The sequence below is a fragment of the Rhinatrema bivittatum genome, chromosome 12 (genome assembly GCF_901001135.1).
Source record: "Rhinatrema bivittatum chromosome 12, aRhiBiv1.1, whole genome shotgun sequence".
Classification (NCBI taxonomy): domain Eukaryota; kingdom Metazoa; phylum Chordata; class Amphibia; order Gymnophiona; family Rhinatrematidae; genus Rhinatrema; species Rhinatrema bivittatum.
The window spans coordinates 56,409,316-56,416,555 of record NC_042626.1 but is presented as its reverse complement, the minus strand read 5'-3'; positions in this window follow the sequence as shown (position 1 = coordinate 56,416,555).

Below are 7,240 nucleotides of genomic sequence, written 5' to 3'. Positions count from 1 at the left end.
CATTAGTATCCTTCGAAGATACCTCCCTCTGAACCATGTCCTGCTGAGTGATTTCCCTGTTGTTCTAGTATACAAGCTGTTCTATCACCTTTTTAAAGGCTAGCACCAGCAACCTGGTTCCACCCTGGTTAAGGTGGAGCCTGTCCTTTTGGAAAAGACTCCCCCTTCCAGTTCATTACAAAACTGAATCCCTCTTCCTTGCACCATCGTCTCATCCACGCAATGAGACTCCGGAGCTCTGCCTGTCTCTGAGGACCTCCATGTGGAACAGGGAGCATTTCAGAGAATGCTGTTCTGGATTTCAGCTTTCTACCTAAAAGCCTAAATTTGGCTTCCAGAACTTCCCTCCAAAAACTTCCTATGTCAGTGGTGCCCACATGTACCATTCCAGCCAGCTCTTCCCCAGCACTCTCTAAAATCCTATCTAGGCGACATGTGAGGTCCACCACCTTTGTACTAGGCGATCCTCACATCCATCAGCCACCCAGTTGGTGGACGTGAGGATCAAACAAGATAAAAGTTCTGCAGGAAACAAAATACAATGCTGAATCTTTATGGATAGAAATTCCAGGTGAAAAGAGGAATTAAACAGCAGTAGGGGGTGTATTACTATCCACCTGGCCAGAATGAACAAACAGACAATGAAATGCTAAAAGAAATTACAGAAGCTAAGAAAATCAGCAGCACAGTGATAATGGGTGATTTCAGTTACCCCACTATTGACTGGGTGAATGTCACATCAGGACATATTAGAGAAGTAAAATTCCTAGATGAAATAAATGACTGCTTCATGGAGCATCTGGTACAAGAACCAACAAGAGGGGAAACTATATTAGACCTAGTCAGCAGAACACAGGATTTGATGCGAAAGGTAACAATGTTGGAGCCACTTGCAATAATGATCACAACATGATGATATTTGACTTAATAACTGGAGGGAGCACAAAAAAGAAATCTACTGCAACAGCATTTAACTTTCAAAAGGGTGACTATGATAAACTAAGGAAAATGGTTAGGAAAAAAATGAAAGGAGCAGCTGGAAAGGTTAAGAGTTTACATCAGGCAAGGATCTTGCTTAAAAAATACCATCTTGGAAGTCCAGACCAGATGTATTCCATACATTAGAAAAGGCGGAAGGAAGGTTAAACAACTACCGGCATAGTTGAAAGATCAGGTAAGAGAGGCTGTAATAACTAAAAGAGCATCTTTCAAGAAATGGAAAAGGGATTCAAATGAAGAAAATAGCATAAGCACTGGCAAGTTAGAAAGGCAAAGAAAGAATTTGAAAAGCAGCTTGCCGTGGAAGCAAAAACTCATTATAAAAAACGTGTTCAGGTACATTCGAAGTAAAAGCCGGCAAGGGAGTCAGCTGGATCGTTAGATGAGCAAGGGGTAAAAGAGGTACTTAGGGATGACAAGGCCATAGCAGAGAGACTAAACAACTTCTTTGCTTCAGTCTTCACTGAAGATGTAAGAGAGATACCAATGTCAGAAATTATATTGAAAGGTGATGATTCAGAGGAACTGAAACAAATCTCAGTGAACCTGGAGGATGCAAGAGGGCAAATTGACAAACTAAAAAGTGGCAAATTACTTGTACCAGATGGTATACATCCCAGAGGGCTGAAAGAACTGAAAAATGAAATTGCGGATCTGCTATTGATAATTTGTAAACTGTTATTAAAATCATCTATGGTACCTGGAGGATTGCTAATGTAGCACCAATTTTTTAAAAATAATCCAGGAATGATCCAGGAAACTGCAGACCAGTGAGTATGATATCTGTGCTAGGCAAAATGTTACTAGAAACTATCATAAAGAACAAAATTACTGAACATATAGATAAGCAGAGTTTAATGGGACAAAGCCAACATGGATTTAGCTAAGGGAAATCTTGCCTTACCAATCTGCTACATGTTATTGAGGGCGTGGATAAAGGTGAGCCAGTTGATAGAGTGTATCTGGGTTTCCAGAAAGCATTAGACAAAGTCCCTCATGAGAGACTTCTGACTTCTTAGGAAATTAAAAAGTCATGGGATAGAGGGCAGTGTCCTATTGTGGACTGGAAACTGGTTAAAAGAGAGAAAACAGAGAGTAGGGCTAAATAGTCAATCTGCCCAATGGAGAAAGGTGAACAGGGAGTGCCTCAGGGATCTGTCCTGGGACCACTGCTTTTTAATATATTTATAAATGACCTGGAAATGGAAACAACAAGCGAGGTCATCAAATTTGCCGATGACACAAAACTATTCAAAGTTGTTAAATCACAAGAGGATTGTGAGAAACTGCAAGAGGACCTTGTAAAACTGAGAAATTGGGCATGCAAATGGAAAATGAAATTTAAAGTGGATAAGTGCAAAGTGATGACCTTAGGGAAGAGTAACTCAAAATATAAGCTCACAATGCAAGGTTCCACATTAGACGTCACCATTCAGGAAATGGATCTAGGCATCATTGTTGCTAATACATTGAAATCTTCTGCTCAGTGTTCAGCAGCAGTCAAGAAAGCAAATAGAAAGGATTGTTAGGAAAGGAATGGAGAATAAAACAGAGAATATCATCATGCCTCTGTATCACTCCATGGTGCAATCTCATTTTGAGTATCGAGTGAAGTTCTGGTCACCACCTCTCAAAAAAGATCTAGCAGAATTAGAAAAGGTCTAAAGAAGGGCAACTAAAGCGATAAAGAGAATGGAACGATTCCCCTATGAGGAAAGGGTAAAGAAGTTAGGACTCTTCAGCTTGGAGAAGCCAGGGCTGAGGGGAGATATGATAGAGGTCTACAAAATAATGAGTGAAGTAGAACAAGTAAACTTGAATCAATTGTTTACTCTTTCAAAAAGTGCAAAGATTAGGGGACACACAATGAATTTACTAAGTTGTACAACTAATTCTAATAAGAGAAATTTTTTTCTTTACTCAATGCATAATTAAGATCTGGAATTCACTGCCAGAGGAAATGGTGAAAAATGTTAGTGTAGCAGTGTTTAAAAAAGGCTTGGACAAGTTCCTGGATGAAAAGTCCATAAACCATTATTAAAATGGAGTTGCAGAAATATATTGCTTATCCCTGGGATAAGCAGCATTGACTCTATCTACCCTTTGGGATCCTGCTAGGTACTTGTGACTTGGATTGGCCACGGTTGAAAACAGGATATTGGGCTTGATTTATCTTTGGTCTGACCCAGTATGGTAAATCTTATGTTCTTAGTTTCCAGAGTGGAGTGGGCTCAGGAACTGTGAACAGAAGTCAAGGCTTACAGTGATACTGATTGGCTTAGAATTGCATGTGCCCTCCTATGGATGCTGCAACATCTTCTCTCTGGAAACAATATATAAAGGGAAAAGTGAAATCACTATATGTAGTGGTGTCACTGATAGATGAGTACCTCAAAGGTGCTGGAACACCAAAAATCCTAAGAAAGCTCCAGAACATCAGGCTGAAGACAAAGTTATTTTTCATTCTTTTTTTTATAGGAAAGTCCAGTTTTCTACTCTATCCTCTCTTGAAGGCAACAAGATGTCTTTATGTCCTCTATTTTTCTCTTGAATACTCAACCTTTCAACACACAATTGAACTTCAGATTGTTGCCTTTCATTGGTTAATATATCTGTTGTCACACATTGCCTCTAACACCCATTCAGGGTTAACTCCTTGGTTTCTTGAATGGTCCTGCCGAAGACTACACTGAACCTGCCTGAATACATAGCCTTATACTAGAAACCTTCTGCCTGCCAACTGGAACCCTACTTGCCTCTGGGTAAACACACTGCCCTACAAACTATTCCAGGGTGGTTTCTAGGGACACTGAACACCACAAAATCCAGGGGGTCACATAAGTCCCAAAAACTGACATCTATAGACCAAACACAAAAAAATACAGTAATCACCCAGTAATGTACCTCTGTGATACTGAGTAATTAGCCAGACACAGAGCTAACAAATTAAGTAGTTTATTAAGAAAGAAAAGATACAATGAACTGGAAAGGATTTAGCTTGCAAACAAGTAGGGAAAAGGTAGAGATCCATAGGGTGCTGTGCAGAGGTAACAGGATCTTGACAAGTCTAATCTTCTGCATGTCCCAGTCAAGACTAAAGAATATCTGGCAAATTCTTATCCAGTTCTCTTTGGACCTGGTCCTGTAGAACCAGTCATAAGTCAGAACACTAGCTTACTAACCAATGATACTGTATAATGCACAGAACATTTACAATGCCACACCCCTTGAAGGAACAGGAAGCCAATGCTTGCACTTTGAGTCAAAGAAGCAGGTTTAACCTCTTCAGCCCTGCTGACACAAAAGGAAAGCCTCCAGGCTGTCAGGAACCACAAAATATTGCATAACATTTGCAGGGTACATTGCAAGGGGATGACATCCTCACTGAGAAAGAGAAAAGTCCCAGGGGCACAACAGGAAATTGCAAGAGACACATACAACCTAATGTCGCCATGTTTATCATTTATTTAATGCAGTGTTTGTACTGGGCCTGCAAACACCAACAAAGATCCTATTTGCCATGCTTCCTAATTACAGAACCTAAAGCTAGCAGTTCAGAGTCCTATCAGAGACATACATAAAGTGAATCAAACAACTTATGAAAAAAAGCATAAAGTCTAAAACATAAAACAAAGCCAGAATGAAAAGCATCACTTGGCATGGCAGTATAATTGCACACAGATAGATGTGAAGATTAAGTGATTTAAAACAATGCTGAGGACCTTCTGCAAGAAGCAGTTATTTACAGCCCGCAAAATCTGTTGCCCTGCGCAAATGCAGGGTTTTCATAGTGGGAAGCACCGGGCCCTGAGAACTAGAGCTGGTTAAATAGACATCTTGTTGCAGGGTCTAATGGGCCAATGTCAGAACAAGGGCATAGAGTCATTAGTGCACAGTGGTGCACAGGCACCACCACCTTACAAACAATGTGTGCGGTACGCCACCAGTCTAGATGCTAGAGTCTAGGGCAGTCTGGGGCTGGAGAAAAAGAGGATCTTTGAAGGGTGCCGGAGCAGCAGTGGGGGAGAGGGGTTTGTGAGCTCGCAGCCTCGTGCCCTTTCCTGCAGCAGAGTTAATGCTGCCAACTTCCCTTACATTCCTGAGCCATGCCCATGGCTCCTGCTCATGGTAGTGGGGTGTCCCTGGAGACACTTGGGAAGCCTCTGGGTGCAGGCAAGTTCCCTCCTGTTCTCTGCAGGCTACCTGAGAGGGGGAGAAACAACAGGAGTGGGGGGGCTCTGTCCTGGGAGATACAGGAAAAACATTAGCTATAGCCATAAAATGTACTGCACATTCTGGCCAGGGACAATAGGGACTAACACCAGAGCCTGGAAATTGTTCTTCTCCTCCCTGCAATTTTATTTTACTGTTATCCTTATTCTGTACATTTTTTCCTGTTTGTTTTAACTACTTTATGTATCACTTTGGAGACACAGGTAAAAATTGTCAAGCCGATCAAATGATCTAAATTTGTATGCTCTACTAGCCACAGCCTCACCCCCTCCTGTGCCCTGGAGCTGGAAGCAGAGGGCTGTTTTCTGCTGCCTGAGATGCTTGGTGAGGGGGGGGGGCGGGAAACCTTGGGGTCCGGGAAGGGGGAAACTGCTGAGGCCCAGAAGGAACGTACCTGGGAACTTTTCAGTTGTGCTGATCTTGAAGTTCAGTGTGTGAGGAGAAGGGGCTCCCACACTCTCATACATGCTCTCTCTCTCTCTCTCTTCTCCGCCCATCCACCCTTCACCCATGACCTCCCTGTGATCCCATACATACTAGGAGCTGGGTGCAGGGGCTACTTCTGTAATTCTGAAATTTGTCTGTGCAAGACAGGTTTTGTTTTACCCTTGTACAATCAACCTGGTCTGCGACCTTTCATGTGGTGTCAATTTGTCTCTCTGCAGTGTAACCCCTGCGCTGGTTGAACTTGGATGACATTTCCGAAGGCCATAGCTCACATTTCTGTTTTAAGTGCTATAAGATGTATTTTCCAGGGTTTCCTACATACAGGCCGATATAGTACAGTGCGCTCCGATGGAGCGCACTGTTAGCCTGCGTTTGGCCGCGCGTTTTTGACGCACTATTTTTACCTCTTATTCAGTAAGGGGTCGTAGCGCGTCAAAAACGCGCAGCCAACCCCCCCCCCCCCCCCCCCCCCCCCCGAAACTAATAGCGCCCGCAACATGCAAATGCATGTTGATGGCCCTATTAGTTATTCCCGCGCAATACAGAAAGTAAAATGTGCAGCCAAGCCGCACATTTTACTTTCAGAAATTAACTCCTTCCCAAAGGCTGGTGTTAATTTCAGCCGGCACCGGGAAAGTGTTCAGTTTTCTGTACACCCTTCGACTTAATATCATAGCGATATTAAGTCGGAGGCGCCAAAAGTAAAAAAAAAAGTAAAAATTTAAAAAAAAAATTTAAAATCTGCCCTCGGTCCGCAGGTTGGAAGACAGACAATCAATTTAGCCGGCGTCCGTTTTCCGAACCCGTAACTGTCAGCGGGTTTGAGAACCGACGCCAGTAAAATTGAGCGTCGACTGTCAATCCCGCTGACAGCCGCCGCTTCTGTCAAAAAGGAGGCGCTAGGGACGCGCTAGTGTCCCTAGCGCCTCCTTTTACTACGGGCCCTCATTTGCATGTTGTTCCCTCCTGAATCGTGCGCCCAGGAGAGTGGCCTGTGCGCACGTCGGGAGAGAGGGCGCTCGCTGGCTCTCCCTCTACTTTTACTGAATCGGCCTGATAGGGGGGAAAGATACCTTCACATTGCATTAACCTTAAGTCCCAATCCCATGCATTGCATGCAGCAGCAATAATATCTATAAAACTTACTAAATAGGATATCTCTATTAAAGAATTAGTCAACCTTCTTACGATACCAAGTATCATTGGTTATCGTGCTGATAAGCCCTTATGGCTCAAGGGCTTTGCAAATCATTAGGTGACTGTATATTGTGCGATTTAGTCCAGGAAAAATAATCCTTGAATATGGTACTTATAGCACTTATCTTTAAATCCACTTTCACTGATAATTTTCGCCGTCCGCACTCAAAATGGATTTAAAGATAAGTGCTATAAGTACCATATTCAAGGATTATTTTTCCTGGACTAAATCGCACAATATACAGTCACCTAATGATTTACAATGCCCTTGAGCCATAAGGGCTTATCAGCACGATAACCAATGATACTTGGTATCGTATGAAGGTTGACTAATTCTTTAATAGAGATATCCTATTTAGCAAGT